Raw genomic sequence first — 14,723 nt, forward strand, 5'->3', positions numbered from 1 at the left:
CTTGTTACTAGGTTGACTTTAATTTTCCTTGATAAATACTGCCTAGYAGGTTTCCTTCTCTTTCTGCGATCCAGCTCGTTCTGTGCACGTGCACCGCTTCGTGGCAAGGGAAGCTGTTCTCCGCCTGTCTCCGCAGTCACCCCACTGGGTCTGTAGTTACACATCCCGGCGGTTGTCGGCYGTGGAGTAGACGCCACGGACGGGGAAGGAGCTCTGCCGGGATTTTCTCAGACGGCTGGGCACCCTGGACGCTGCCGCTGTTGGGTGTCGGATGCGCCCTGGGAAAGAGTCAACAACAGGAAGGTGAGTGGTGACGTCTCTTGGAAAATCAGTCCTCAAAGGAAATGGAAAACCCTTAAACCAGTAAAACCTCAGAATGCCTAAATTAYGCTCCAGGTGCAGACTGTGTGTGTGGCCACTTGTTTGCTTGTTTACCGCACAGCAGCGCTAAAACGGGATCAATATGGGTTTGTCCGATGGCAGCGTTGCCTTGTTGGCTGGTTCCTGTGTCTGTGGGGCCTGTGTGGTCGCTCGGCTGAAGTGCCGCTCGCTGTGACGGCTCTGCCGGCGCAGAAACATCTATGGGTTTGCACGGTGCGTAGGAGAGYGTTACCCATTGGGGTACTTTTAGAAAGGACTCCAATTTGCTTTCCAGTGCAAACTGCGAGTTAAGAACAGCCCTCGCACTCTCAGCAAGAGACAAGGCAATTACGAAGATAAAGTCAAAGCAAGCGGAGGCTCAGCATCCTGGGTGAGATGATCAGGTCCAACCAGTTGTAATTCAACATTGTTAGGATGTTAAGTTTGGTGAACTGGCCGGCCTCCAGCTGCTGAGCATCTGCCAAACGCTTTGGCAACACTAGAAACAGAGTCTCAGCAAATTAAGCTGTGCATCATCTACTTATCTACGGGTGCTTGACCTGCAATTAAAAGGAAAAAAAAAATTAAAGGAGCAGGGAATAGCCAGCCTAGGATAGCAACGCTGAAAGCAGTGGATTGGATGTGGGCTCCAATTGCTTAACATCAAATCCTGTTTGATAGGCCTCTCGGTGTTTTGTAGGGGTCAGAACATGATACTTCTTGAGCCTGCCCATCAGAAAAATGTTTAATTTTAAAAAAGTAATATTGCAATAAGAAAAAAAAAATACCCAAGGTGTAACATGTAGTGACAGAAAAATCTAGCCTGCAATACGTGTCCTGATTACTTCTGATGTCTGGCTTGAGTACTGAATTATACAAATACAAGTCCTGAATCTGCAAGCTACGTAACTATGCTTAAATCCAAGCTGCTGGGTGATCCAGTGGGACAGTTTCTCTGTGCTCAGCTCAACGTACATCTAGTTTTTGCAGCATCAGGGCTATAAACCMGTTCTCACCTCGTTCATCCTGCTGTTGAGCTGTGCTGCCTTTGGGAGAACTGGAATCTGTGATGGCAACTGGGTTCCTGAAGGCAGCTAAACAATCCAGTACAACAGAAATGGAGGAGAAAGGCAGCACTTTTAGTCCGATTTTGGATTTTGGCTGCTTACAGCTTCTCTGCTCCTAACTCCCCCCCAAGAAACTCCCTCTCCTGGCCAGAAAAATGCAGCAATACTGCTGCAAGGGTCACCGCCGATGAGCTCCTTCCTGTCTCGCCTCGTAGAAGAGAAATGCCTCAGCCCCTCTCCTCTTTTCCCCTTTCCCAGCCTGTCTGTGTGTGCTTCCTGAGAAGTTTTCACAGCCTCGGGGGCTCCGTTCTCTCATAATCATCCTGTATTTATGGCCGCTGTGGGACACAGCATGGAAGAACCTGAAAGGTCTTAAAGGTTTTGCAGATGGCCCTGTGGGAAGCGATCCGCAGCCAGGGCTGCGTCCCAGGCTTTGCATGCTCAGGCTGAGGAGCTTTTCGTTAAAATGACTGCGTGCTGCCACGTGCGATTCCATTTGTTCGGCATGTTTGCCAATCTGGTTTTGTTTACTGCGTGGACCTAATGTGATACTGAAGAAAAGACAAATTATTGCCCTCTGTAATCAAAATGGAAAACACTGGCAGTCAGAGGCAGTGGTTGTTGTTGTTAATAGTTTTTGCATGTAGGATCCTCAGTTATAAATTAAGACACTCTTCTTGTAGCCACGTATCAAGCAGAGGAAAGAGAGAATTTTCAAGCCGCAACTGCGTATGACCTTGGTGGTACCGCACTGAATATAGCAGGCTTCTTGTTTTGTTTCAACCTATTTAGAAGCAGATTTACAAAGCAAAGGGACCAGCTACTATTAACAGGACCTCTAAGAATATTTCTTCCAGAATGTGTACATGTTCCGTGAGATTTTTTCCAAATTCATGAGTAACTGTCAGTGTTCAGAGAATCTGGACACTCATTTCAAAAATGATTTCCCGGACACAGGCTCCAGCCTCCGCTGCACAACTTCAGAGCACCTGCAAACAGAGTGGCAGAGTCTGTACTGCAAACTGATGGCAAATTAGCACTCTTTAACGGAGGTTTAATATTTCTAGCATTTCAGAACTTAAATTTAAATTAACTAGAATATAGGAGGACTTAGAATTTGTTTTTCGCTAGCAAGTTCTCCTCAGTGCCTACAAACTGTTCATTGCAGGATCAGGAATACTGTTCTCATGTAAGAGTAAGGTCTTGCTGGGATCTTTTTAATTGTGACGGACTCGGCGTAGAAGCCGGGCGCAAGGTCGTTTAGGGCTGATTATAACCTCATSCCTGCTGGTGTCATGCCATTTTGCGGATGACATTCCTCCAGACGGCTCAGATCAAAGGAAGAGCGCAGCCCGGCCGGCTGCCTCGGAGGGCGTTGACCATACCCGTCCAGCCTGGTGGAGCGTGTTTCCTTGGGGAGCCGTGGTCGTCTGAATCTCGTCTTCTTCCTGCGCTAAGCACGGACAGCGCACGTGCTGGCCCCAAGGCCAGCGGCACGGCGCACCTGAGCGGGTGGGAGACGTGCACGCTTGACCGCGGTGGGGATTTCCTTGGCTCTCCCTGCCGCTGCAGAGATGAGCACGCAGCAGGTGCAGAAAGCAACTTGCAGCCGAAAGCTGGAGGGTGCCGGGCCCTGTGGGCGCGCTCCGGTCTCAGCTGCGAGCGGAGCGGTGAGAGCTTGCTGTGCGACTACATGCTGCAGCCTTTCTTTTTATGACGAAGTTGCACAAGGTAGATTTTTTTTGTGTTGAAAAACAAATTCGGTAGGCGCCTCTCAGCGTTTGCACGTGCCTGTGCGCCCACCGCAGCCTTCGGTGCTTTGCTGGCTGTCCCCAAGCTCGCAGAGACGGCAGGGAGCCGCTCAGGCTGAGTGCGGGAAGCAGCGCGGAGCGGGAAGCTACGAGGTTCTTCACACGGGAATGGCCACGGCTTCTGTTTTTCAGTGTGCAGCACCTAAATATACTCCTCTAGTCAGCAATGTCTTCCCAGTGAATAACGTCTACTGCTCTTGTTTCCTGCAACATGGTTCCCTGAACCTCTGGTGAGTTATGCGCACACACGCACAAGTCCACTACGTAATTTTCTGCCGAGGTTCCCACCAGCTACATGAAGCGTTAGCTGTCCTGAGCCGCCTTGGTGCGCTTGCGAAGTTGTCCTTGCACAGTTGGCAGGGGGCGAAGACCTGTGCCGTGTTTGACGTCCCTGGGCAGCCCTGTGCTAGGCCAGGCGCCAGCCCCCCCCGGCCGGCGCACGTCCCATAAATAGCCCGGCCGCGTAAAGGTTAGCGTTTGCGTTCGCGTGCCGGGCCGGCTGCTGCGGTCGGGCTCTGCAGGCGAAGCGGCTTTTGTGTCGGCCGGACGGCGTCCGCTGCGCTTCCGAAGCCGACGGTTTGCGTTAGCACCAAATGAGCTGTGCAGGCCGCGTCGCTCTCAGCTCTGAAAACGTGCAGTTGTTTTAAAGTCTCTTGAGCTTAAGACCAACTTGGGGACGAGTTAAGATTTGTAAGGCTGTAGCCCTTAAGTGATTTTCATGCTTTTCCCTCCGGCAATGGGGGCTACGAGTTCCTTGCAGCATCCTTGCGTCCGGAAGCTGGGGCTGTGAGAAAACGTTAAATTGCACAAAACTCTTGTGCGCGGTTATCGAAGCGGGTGTAGCTACCGCTGCAGCCCCGCGCCAGCTGCGGAAGAGCGAAAGGCCCTCGCGGCGGGGCCGGGCCGGGCCGTGGTGGGGCCGCGTGCCGGCGCAGGGGACAGTGGCCGCCCGGCAGCACCGCGCGGTGCCCTGCGCTCTTGCGGTGCCACGTGCCACCGGGCCGCGGACCAGCCCGAAACGTGCCGGCTCGCGCCCTCCCTCAGAGCCTCCCCCGCTCCCAGGTTTCGGCTTCGCTGCTCGGGCAGCCCTGCTGTTGGGAGCCACTTCCCGCAAGGAGCTGGGAGCCGGGAGCAACCCCTTCCCGAGCTGCCAGGCTGCCTGCCCCGGCTTGGGGCATCTGGAGCACGGGCGCCGTTGCGTGCACCGACCCCCGGGGCCGATGCTCATAAACATTATTTGTAAGGCCTCTGCAAGCCTGTATATAAACTTTCAGAGGCTAAAAATTTGGTTAAATCCGGATAGACTTTCATGAGGAGAGTGGAAGACAAAGCCTTCATCCTTTCGTGGTCTGCACACCAAATTTCACGTCTCTGTTCTAACACAGTCCTGCTCCCACCCCAGCAAAAGTGATACAGAGGAAAAAACATCTTTTTCCCTTGCCAAGCTCTTCCCCAGAAACAGCTGAATTAAATGTGATCAAAGTTATTCGTGACTAAAACAGGGCCTGAAGGGTCTGTCTTAGCCAGCCATCACCTTAGCCACCTTCACCTGCAATGGAATTAGAAAGAGTGGAGATTTTCTGTTCCGTAAAATACCAGGAATTCAGCAGGGCTCAAGAGGAGGGTCACCAGCCTCTAGCCAAAGTTACCCCAGGATGTGGAGAATTAAATAGAAAACAGGTGAAGGGATCAGGGGGCTAATTCTTTAACATGAACGTGTAACAAAGGTATTTTTTTTTATTCAGTCTGTAGAATGGTTTAAAATATGCATAATTTTCTAATAAATGATTTTTTTTTTTTAAGAATATATGTTCCCAAAGAAATCCAGTGTCGCTGCCACAAGGACATGGTGCTAGAAGATTCCTTTCTTTCCGAAGTAGTCTTTCAAATGAAACCTGTTCTTCAGTCATTAAGAAAAATAGTGATGCTCATAAAGGTGAGTYGAGCGCGGCAGCAGCAAGCCATGCTGGTTTTATTTTCATGTATTACAGGAGCCGTCAGCACTCTTTAGCAGCTAATTAATTTGATGAATTTTGCCTCTTTTTCTGTTCATGAGCTGTCTCTAAGCAGAGGACAATTTTCTCTGATTGATTTGAAATTAGTCATGTAATAATTATCCTTGTTACATGAGTACACGCAACTAAAGCAATTCCTAGCACTGRTGTTATTGCTTGCACTGTACAACTCGCCCCTCCTCTGCGGTGGGGTTGGGAGCTGTACTAACACTTAGACTTAACGAATAATTTCTCATCATTTTTTTGGCTGGAGAAGCGGTTGATACAGGATATTTTATACTTCATGGGGCTCCGGAGCAGATGCATTTTCAGCCTGTCCTGATCGGGGTGGGAAACCTGTGGGGACGGGATGGTGGGAGGGAGGTCGGGGGAGCCCCGGATCCCGCTGCACGTGTGAATCAGACCTTCGTAACCGGGTTTCCAGGGAAAACCCCAGATCACGCTAATGCAGCATCTGCTTCCTGCAAGTATTTTCCAGCCCTTGCTTAAAGTTTCCAGCTCTCATGAGCATGCCTGCCGGAGCTYCTGCTTGCAGAGGTGCTCATTGCCGCCGCCGCGGAGCCCAGCGGTGCCAGCCCGGCTGCAGGCGGCCACGGGGACGCCTCCGCGCCGTGCACCACGCGGGCAGGAGCGGCACGGGGGGGCGGATGGGAATTCCCCATCCTGGTGTCGCTGCTGGGATACCTCTGCGATCGCAGCCCGAAAGCCCCCGGGCAGGGATAACACCTAATTTCTGTGTCCCAGCCAAACAGTCCCCAACTTCTGCCTCATCTGAGGGATGAGAAACAAAACTGGGAAGAAGCTTTTAAGGATTTGTGTGATGTATACGGTGGCTGTATCGTACTGTGGGAAGAACGAGTGAGAAGGGGGCAAGAAATTGTTTCTGCTGGCGGCACCATCAGAGAAGCCAGATTATCAAACCGCAGCCAAACCCATGCAGATGGTGCATCCAGGCAGAGCCGTCGGGCCCATGGGAAAAGCTGTTTGGATAAAATGCCGTCTCCCTGGAACTGAGACATCTCCAGAGCTAGATGGCTGCTGAAGGGTTTTTACAGGGTCGCAATCCTGGATTTAGGTACCTGTTCTCCATGGAAGTCCTGTTTTGGGTGTCCAAGTCCTGTTTTGGATCTGGCCCTTTTGGTCTCCCATCTGGGTCACAGCAGGATGATGCTGGAGGCTGATACACCCAGCAAGATGACTAACCTAGAGAGGCAGGAGGAAGATGTTTTGGAGATGAACAGGGTCCTCTGGAGAGCTGCTCAGAAGACAGAGAAGTGGCTCATAGCAGAAGAGCTTGGGTTTTAGACCTAAAACAGGCTAAGCTATGAACCGAATGGGTCCTATCTGAGGACTATGACAAAAAAGCGATTCCTTCAAGAAAACCCTTGCATGACCTACTCCACGAGGAGCCCTCGGTGGAAGGGAACCGCGTGTTAAGGAGCGGACAAAGACCTCTTTAGGACAGCAGAGGGACCTGGCTTTGGTTTTTGAGGAAGGAAGTGAGCGCCGGAAGGGTGTCCGGGAGCTCGGCGCAGGGCAGGCGCCGCGCGAGCGCCTTGCAGCGCCCGGGTGCCCCCAGGAGAGCCCACCCGGGGCCGGCGTCCGACGCCGCGGTGGTGCCGTTCCCCACGTAGCAGCTGGAGTTGAGGCAGTCTGTTAACGACGCTTTGTTCCCGGTGTCTTTCATCAGAGGCACTCCGATTTACAAGCAGTAATTTGCGTGTGCAGCCCACCCATGGTAAATGTTAATGCTACGTCTCCTCCGTTTTCACATGTGTACGCTCGGGCAGCGAGAGGCCGCCGCTGGTTGCGAAGCGGGACGACGGGGCGCACACCTCTCCTGTCCCAGCTCTTGATTTCTGAGACGTGCATGAGTGCTCGATCAAACCAAGATCTCGGCTGTACGGAAAGGGCTCGAGGCTCTTGAGGACTATTTTTAAGCTTGGGTGGCTCTATCTCCTTCTTCATAGCTATGCATGAAAGCCTGGCCCCTCCTTAAAGTCTGTGTAAAGCTTCCACTGTTTTTGGCCCATTTCCACTGTGCCTTTTCAACCAGGAAGGTCGTGTCTAAGCCTGATTCTTCCTACAGTCCTCCAAAGTCTATCTTTAGTGACTGTGGTTAACCRGGCAAGCGGGGTGGCCCCATACGATGTTTCCTGCCGTGCAGCAGTGGTGTCACACGGGCAATGGGCCTTCCTCTATCGATGCCACAGGTCTGGAAACCCTGCGCCACCGCTCGCTCTCGCCGCGAACGGGAGCGCCGGGGATCCCCAGGACGACGCTTCTCGCCGTGTCTTATCTGAGGCAGCAGCCGCTCTGGCTCTCGGCTTGTTTGTCCTTTTATCTAAACCAACGGCAGCTGTGACCTCGAAGCGCACCAGCATCGGGGCGGTCAGTGAGCGATGCAGAGGTCAGAGTGGAAAACGAAGTAGGCTTGGCACCGCCGATTAAAAACGGTGTGTATGGAGGGTGTTGGAGGCCTCCCTGCAGGTCCTGGGCTGAGCGGCAAAAGCCACGGAGAAACCTCCCGAGCGGCCGCAGGAGCCGAGCGCGGGACAGCCCCGGGCCGTGCCTGGGCGTGAGGGCCCTCGCGCAGGTCGGCCGGGTTTGCAGGGCAGAAACCGATGCGGTGCCTGCGGTCGCCCTAATGAGCCGTCGTCCTGCCCATCCGTGACCTGCTTTTAGTGTGCTGGATCCTGCTTTTCTGGTATCTCCCTGCTCGGTAAGCCTGCTACCGCAGCACGTATGATTAAGCCTGTCTTGGCGAGCGCCCGGGACGCGTACAGTTGTGGAAGCAGATGTCCTTTCAGCAACTCGCTGGCAACGTCCTGAAGCCGTGTGCGTGCCTGGCTCACCCTCTGGGAATACGCGCCTGAAGAGCGACCGACAGCATCAGCGTTAAGTGGCTCGGGCTGATCACCAGGCCTGACCTCACGCTGAAGGAAGAGGCAAAACCTTCGCAGCGCTTGGTGCGTGAGGTTTTGCTGCGCTGGAGCCGATACCTCTGTGCATCTGCGTCCCGTTCGTAGCGCGCACGGGGAAATGCACTTCTGCGGTTTCCCCTGAGCCCCTGCGGGTGCTTGGGAGGTTTCTCCTCGCCGCCTCTCAGCATCTCCTCCGCCTCCTTGGAAATTATGCTCGTTCACGTGCTCCGCGCTCACGCTGATGTGCCCCRGTCATCCCGACCGGCCCCCCAGGCGCTGGGGAGCGCTCCTCTCTGCCAGCAATCCCGGCCCGCGGCTCTCCCCCTGCGAGCACTTCTGTCCTGCCTGCACCTGGCTCCTGCCTCTGCTGGGCCGCTCCAGAAGGAGGATTTGGCTCGGGCATTAAAGCCTAGCACAGTTCTGCTCCAAATCACTTGTATTTTAAATGCACTCTGCAGGGTCGAACGCCAAGGCGGCCGGCTGGGAGCGCAGCCRAGGCGCTCGGAGACCAGCAGGCAACGGCGAGAAGGGGAGCTGGAGCGCGCGTCCGCGTCCGAGAGGCACCTGCACGTGGAAGCGAGTGCTCACGTCTGGAAAGCAGCCCCGAGCGCCTGTCCTGGGCCTACCCGGCCCAGCCTGCCTGGTCTGTATTAGGGATCACAGCAAGYGGCAGGAAGCGCTGCAGGACACATGTGCATCAGGACTGGGCTTTGAGTAGCGAGTCTTCCTTAACCCGTTAAGTCGGTGGATGTCTTGGGGGTCGGAGTCCGTAGCAAACGATGCAGCCAGGAATGGGCTAGCTCAGATATCACGAAAGATGCGGCAAGGTAATGATTTTTACACTACCCAGATATGGTAAACCTCCCTTTTTTGATTGTTGCGTTTTTGTGTTAGCCTAGAAATACATTTGCTTATGGAAACATCAGGAGGCTGTGGCCATTCCTGGGATCCGTCCCGGACCTGGGGGGSGGAGCATCCTGCACATGTGTTCCCTGCCCTGTATCGTACTCCACGAAACGACTGGGTCCTTTTCACTTGTGCGATGGCTGAAATCTGGCCTCTCCCCAGAGAAGATGTGCGTTGCCATAAAGAGGGAGGGAGAAAAGGCGCTGAGGAAGCGGGGAGGGAAGAAATGGCTGGGAAGAGGAGCAGCGCTTGTGCCAAGTCCTTAGGAGACGGAGCAGTAAATCAGCAGCAAGTGTGTCGGGCCTCCCTCCTGCACATAAAACTCCTCCATAGGCAACAGCCTCTCTCGGAGGAGGAGGTTTCGTATTTAAAGGCAGCCCCTTTCCCGGGCCGGGGAGCAGGCACAGCAGCAGCTGAGCGGGCCCATGGGGCGAGGGGCAAAACCCCCCGTGGGCAGCAGCGCGGACAGAGCAGGGGCAGGAGGAAACGCTGCTCCTTGACCTGGGTCTAAGAGCGCAGGAACACGTTGCCGCAGACTGAGGTCCTACGTTTGGCTGCAATAGTGGTTTAACGTATTCCTCTCCTAACCCGTCCCCTTCCTGTGCTGGCGCTRCTGCCCGCAGGGCTGCTCCGCGAGCCAAGCCGGAGAGCTGATCCAGCCTGAGGAAAAGCAACGTGGGGAAAAAAGAAAGGTGTGTTTGCTTTTTTCCAGCATGACGGGGGAAGCGGGCCGGTTCCCGAGGCCGCCTGCAGAGAGGAGCCGGCAGTGCGTGGGAGGCGCAGCACCAGCACCAGGCCGGGCAGCCGCAGCCGAGCGGAGCAAYGCCTGTGCAAGCACGAGGTGAGCCYGAGCCGGCAGGGAGGAGCAGCTTTCTGCCTCGACAGCAACCCGCTGGCCCGGCCGGTTTCGCTTTGGCACCTCCCAGACTGCTCGGTGCTGCCGCACGCGTCCATTGGCCGTTTTGCTAAGGCACCTCGGGTTCCTCCTGCGAATTTCCCCAGTGGTAACAGTGAGAAACGCTGCTGTGGGTGCTGGCGGAGGCCCACGGCCACGGAGCCGCCCCAGCCCCGGCCAGGCCGATGCCAGAGCAGCTCCGGCGAGGGCTCCTCGGCAAGCGCGGGAACGTGCCTCTCCCCGGGAGCAGCGCTGCCCCGGCAGGACGGGGTCGGTCTCTGCGGCGAATTGAGCAAAGCGGGGCACGTGYTACAGGCTGAACTTCTCGGCTCAGCAGTGCTAACTGTCTGCGTTATTTTAATCCGTGGTGGGCATGTGGCAAGGTGACCCGTAGACCTTGTTCGCTTTAGCCCGGCTGCGCGCTGCAGCGTGCGCCCCGAGCCTTGCTCCGTGCGGACAGCCACTTTTTTTTCTCCTCTTTTCCTTCTCTCTCTTTTCAGATTGCGAATGCAGCTGCGACTCCCTTCCTATGGGCAAGCGGGACCAGAGAAGCTGGTCGAGAGTGCTGGTGAAGGGCGGCTCCTGGGTATCCGGTGCTGCCGCCCAGCCCCTGGCGCGGAGCAGCTGCCGGAGGCTCCTGCACCTCAGGAGCCCTGGCCAAAGGGCAGATGGAGAATTGGTGATAGGAACAAGCCCCACAAAAGTGCTGAAAGTAGTTTGGTCTACCTGACCTTCTGCTTTTTAAAGTATCAGCGAAGCTTTTCTGGACCAAAAGTATCTTTAACCTTGTTTGCCGTTAAGGAAGAACCCTTGCTTTGCAGCTTGTTTGGCATTCAAGGGAGGACAGGCGAGGCTCGATTAGTCTCGCTTAACCTCCAAGCCAAGTTTTGTGTCTGCMTGATTTATTTCACTTGTCAGCTGCACATTTTAATGCACAGAGCAGTACTGGGTTTTGTTGCTTTTCCATATGCATACTTAAAAACACTGTTGTTATTCACCTGTTTACAATCCTTATAATAAAACCGCATTTTTTTTCTGCTGTGAAAAAACTCTAGTGCTGTGCTGAAATGAGCAGAATATCTAAGAGGGCAAAGCTGTGTGGTGCAGCTTGCGTATCTCTTCCTGTGCTCTGCCCAACTTGCCCTGGTGGTTCCTGTTAGCCTTCTCCCTGGTGCGCTTTAATTCTGGGACTTATTCTCATAAGAAATCCACATACTATGAACACACTAAATGCAAAAATTAAAGGCAGTACACAAAGAGCTCAGTAACAAGTGCTCTGTTTTCTTGCTGCCCACTTTATGCAGTGCAATGATCAAGGTTTGGCAAGCATCAGGTACCTCTTTGTAAAGGTATGTATTTAGGGAAAAAAAAGCTATTGCAAAAGTTATAGTTTYTGGTAGGTTGCTTGTTATTCATCCACTATTTGTCTGTTATTTCAGACTCCCCAGCACGGTGTGTTCACTGATACTCTCTGCTTAAAAAAAATGTAAGGAACAGGTCATACTGTCACGCTTTATTCTGTCAGCTGTCTCCACTGAAGTCATATTTTGGCTGTAGAGCATCTCATTTTGAATGGTTGTTATCTTCATGCAGCAAACTGAAAATCCAATGAAAACACTTGCCAGAACAAACTGCACAAAAAGCTGCTGAGGTTGTGTTGTGGTATATGATGCGATATATGAAGCGAAGTTGTTCTTGTGTTCTAGGTGAAATCATGGCCATATTTTACCTTATTCAGAAGCAAATGTAATGTTTTCTGCACAAGAACCCACGGTATTTGGTATAGCCTGGGAAAAGATCCATCTCAAAGTCCTTCAGCAGGAAGCTGAGYAACCTCCTCTTCACAGTATATCGTACACTCTGGCAGCAAAGTAACATACGCATCTGGAGAAAATCAGCAGATCAGTTTTATAAAGGTTCTTAAGTTAAAATGTTGGAAAAATTAGATCTCGGGAAYGGAACAAGGACCCAAATGAATTCTTCTCCCCCCACCTTGAACTTGCTGCATTTCCTATCCTTGCTTAATAAGCAGACAGCCGACAGCTGTTGGCAAAGCTTGAAAATAGCCTAAGAGTGTAGCATGTCACAAAGCACTCAGCTCCTCTTTTGGTAAGGAGTGCAGGAGCGGTTCCTTAGGTAGGTTATCTATAGGCCAGCGTCAGCCAAGTAATGTCGCCGCATATTGCAGCCATAAATAGCCCCAGCAGCCCATTTCTCTGGGTGGTGGAAACGTTGGTTTTGCTCCAGTGTTAAATGCTAACGGAGAAAACCAGCCTCTGCCATGCAAAAGCGTAGAACTGCATTAATCTATTCGATCCCAAACGCTAGCTCTTGGAGGTCGTCTGTGCGGGTTTGAATTGCTCTCTGGTTGTCTGCTAGTGTCTAATGAGTGCATAAGCAAACAGCGTTAGCAGGATGACCGTCCCGAGAGCAGYGTGTGCTATCTCCGTGATCTGGAAGTCTTGAAATAATAGTTATGTCCTTGATTGGAAGCAGAAGTGCAAAGYTAAAAATCTTTGGCTATTTAATCCCCCGGCAATGATTGTTTGYGGTTCAGATTTTCAGGACTGATTGCAGTCCAGTATCATCGAACATGCATGAATGTTTCTCCAGCAGAAAGTTTTGCCGCAGGGCYGACATTTGGCGAGTAGCAAAGCCCCAGACGGTGCCACCTGCCTCTCTCCGAGCTGACCGTGGGGTGAACTCGCTCCTTGTTTCGTCTAGGGCAGGATGAGAAGCGGTGTGATTCCCCAACGCAGCAGCGGCGCTGGAGAGAAGTCTCTCGCGTYAGCGCAGCTACGCCAGGAGACCTGCGCTCCCGACGGTGGGGTGACTTGCCTGTCCCYGTGCAAGACAGCTTTATCCATGTACCGGTGCTGTGGTCGGGATGCTCCCTGTTTCCGTTTCCAGCAGTGCTGGACAGCAGAAGTCAACTTTGCTTGTCAGCCCAAACCAAACTGAAAAATGTTTTCTTCACYGAGTGCTTTTTCCTCTAGCTCTTCCTACCTGTGCCTCTATCTACAAACGCATTCCAGCTAGAAGATGCCTTTCGGTTGAGTTTCCTAAGGCAGCAAGACATGTGCAAAGCTTTCAGATGCAGCCGTCCCTCCCTTCAACACACCGTGAACGCATTGGCCAGTATCAAGCAGATTTAACAGAGCAGCAAGGGTCTAAAAATCCTTATCTTCTTGTAAGCCCTGTGAAATTAGACAGCTGGGTACAGGGGAGAGATGTGGCTGATGCCCCTTCAGAAGAAGAAAGCTCCCATGTAAGGGGTGACTCCACAAGATATTGTTGAACCTGTTGGGAACCCACCTGGAGCTACACATCTCTAAGACGCCAATCTTTTTGGCTGTGTGCTCGTTTGAGTTGAATGTTTTCTTCTATTTTTCCCCAGAGAGAGCCTGCCTGTTTTGCCACGGATGTCGCCAGCCCTCTTGTGCACACAGTCTCGTTTCCTGCCTACTTTTCCCATAGACGAGCGCTCGCTTGCCRGCAAGCTGCCAAAAGCCTTAGTGACTGCATTTCGTAGGTGTTCTAGCTCCGGGTTCCTCAGACGGGCACAACGAGAGCCAGGCACGGTCAGACTGTGGACCCAGGGCTTCCCAGGTGCCCYGTTCCCCCGGGGGCGATGGTAAATCGGGTCCTGCTGAGGGATGGGGAGAGGGCTGCGGAAGAGAGAGCTGCCAGGTAAACACGCAGGCTGTGCTTTCCGCGGCACTGCTTGCTGCGCCTGTTAGGTGAGGCTAAAGTCACCAGCTTGAACGTGTTGATTAATGAGTTTGCTTTTCAAATAACACTTAAACCTAGGTAACTTCTCCATCCTGACAGTGCTGTTCTTTCGCGTGACTAAGACGGCTGTTTGCAGGCATGGCGCTAGGACTCTCCCTCTGGGTAAAAGCTCCTTTTTTTTTTTTCTTTTGGCATTTTAAGAACCTTTCTTAATGTTTTGAATTGAAGTACTGTCTTATGGCCAGAAGTGCCTGGAAACTGTGAATTCTGAAATCTTATGTTCCACAGACAGTACTGTCATTTGGACTTTTGACCTGTGTGGCTAATTGTATGGCATCTTGATTGCAAATGCCAAACACGCAGGCACGCTGTGTGCAGCCAAAGCATGCAGCGGTCCAGAGAGGAGCTGGAGAGCGTCCCGCGTCCTTGACCTGTGATTTCTTGATAGGCAGAGCTCAGTAAGTATAGCTTTCAGTGACCACATACACACGGTAATCAGTTTACTTCTGAGTTGATACTAAAATACTTTGAATCTGTTTTATGTGTGCTTAACTCAAGGTGTGATCCTAGAGTGTAGAGCTCTTTATATATGAAACTCAGAATAGCACAGTGGAATTGGAAGATGCACAATCCTTGCAAAACCAGCACAACAGAGATGCTGTGACCTCCCTTTGAGTGAAAAATCCCAAGTAYCAGCAGCAGGCAGGTGACTGAGAAATCTGTTTGTGTAAACAAATGCTTTCTTATAACCAAGGAAGCTGCCCATGCCATTTGGCAAGCAGCACTTCAAGGCTCTGAGTGAGAAATGTTTGTATTTTGTTCCTAAAATATATGTGGAGTGCAATGCAGCCTCGATGTGTAATGGGACAGGAGGCTGACGTGGGGCTAAGGCTTTCCCTGAAAACATCTCTGTATATATAAATATTTTTAATTATGTGTTACTTGGCGACATTTGATCCATCCCAAAAGCAAAGGGCTTGCTTGAGGAAAATATTTTGAGTTCTGAGGATGTA

General features: G+C 52.5%; 1 long non-coding RNA gene across 3 annotated transcripts; it reads left to right on the plus strand.

Moving 5' to 3' along the window:
- The first annotated feature begins 7,423 nt into the window (after window positions 1-7,423).
- Window positions 7,424-11,311, plus strand: LOC112970305. 3 transcript variants are annotated; one of them, XR_003254944.1, is made up of 5 exons: window positions 7,424-7,975; window positions 8,064-8,222; window positions 8,636-9,004; window positions 9,796-9,924; window positions 10,479-11,311. It is a non-coding gene; the product is annotated as an uncharacterized LOC112970305 (long non-coding RNA). The 3 variants fall into 3 exon arrangements; XR_003254942.1 differs by having other exon boundaries at window positions 7,434-8,222; window positions 10,479-11,309; XR_003254943.1 differs by lacking the exon at window positions 8,064-8,222 and having other exon boundaries at window positions 7,435-7,975; window positions 10,479-11,308.
- The last annotated feature ends 3,412 nt before the right edge of the window (window positions 11,312-14,723 follow it).

Source organism: Apteryx rowi, unplaced genomic scaffold (genome assembly GCF_003343035.1).
Source record: "Apteryx rowi isolate R43461 unplaced genomic scaffold, aptRow1 scaffold_39, whole genome shotgun sequence".
Classification (NCBI taxonomy): domain Eukaryota; kingdom Metazoa; phylum Chordata; class Aves; order Apterygiformes; family Apterygidae; genus Apteryx; species Apteryx rowi.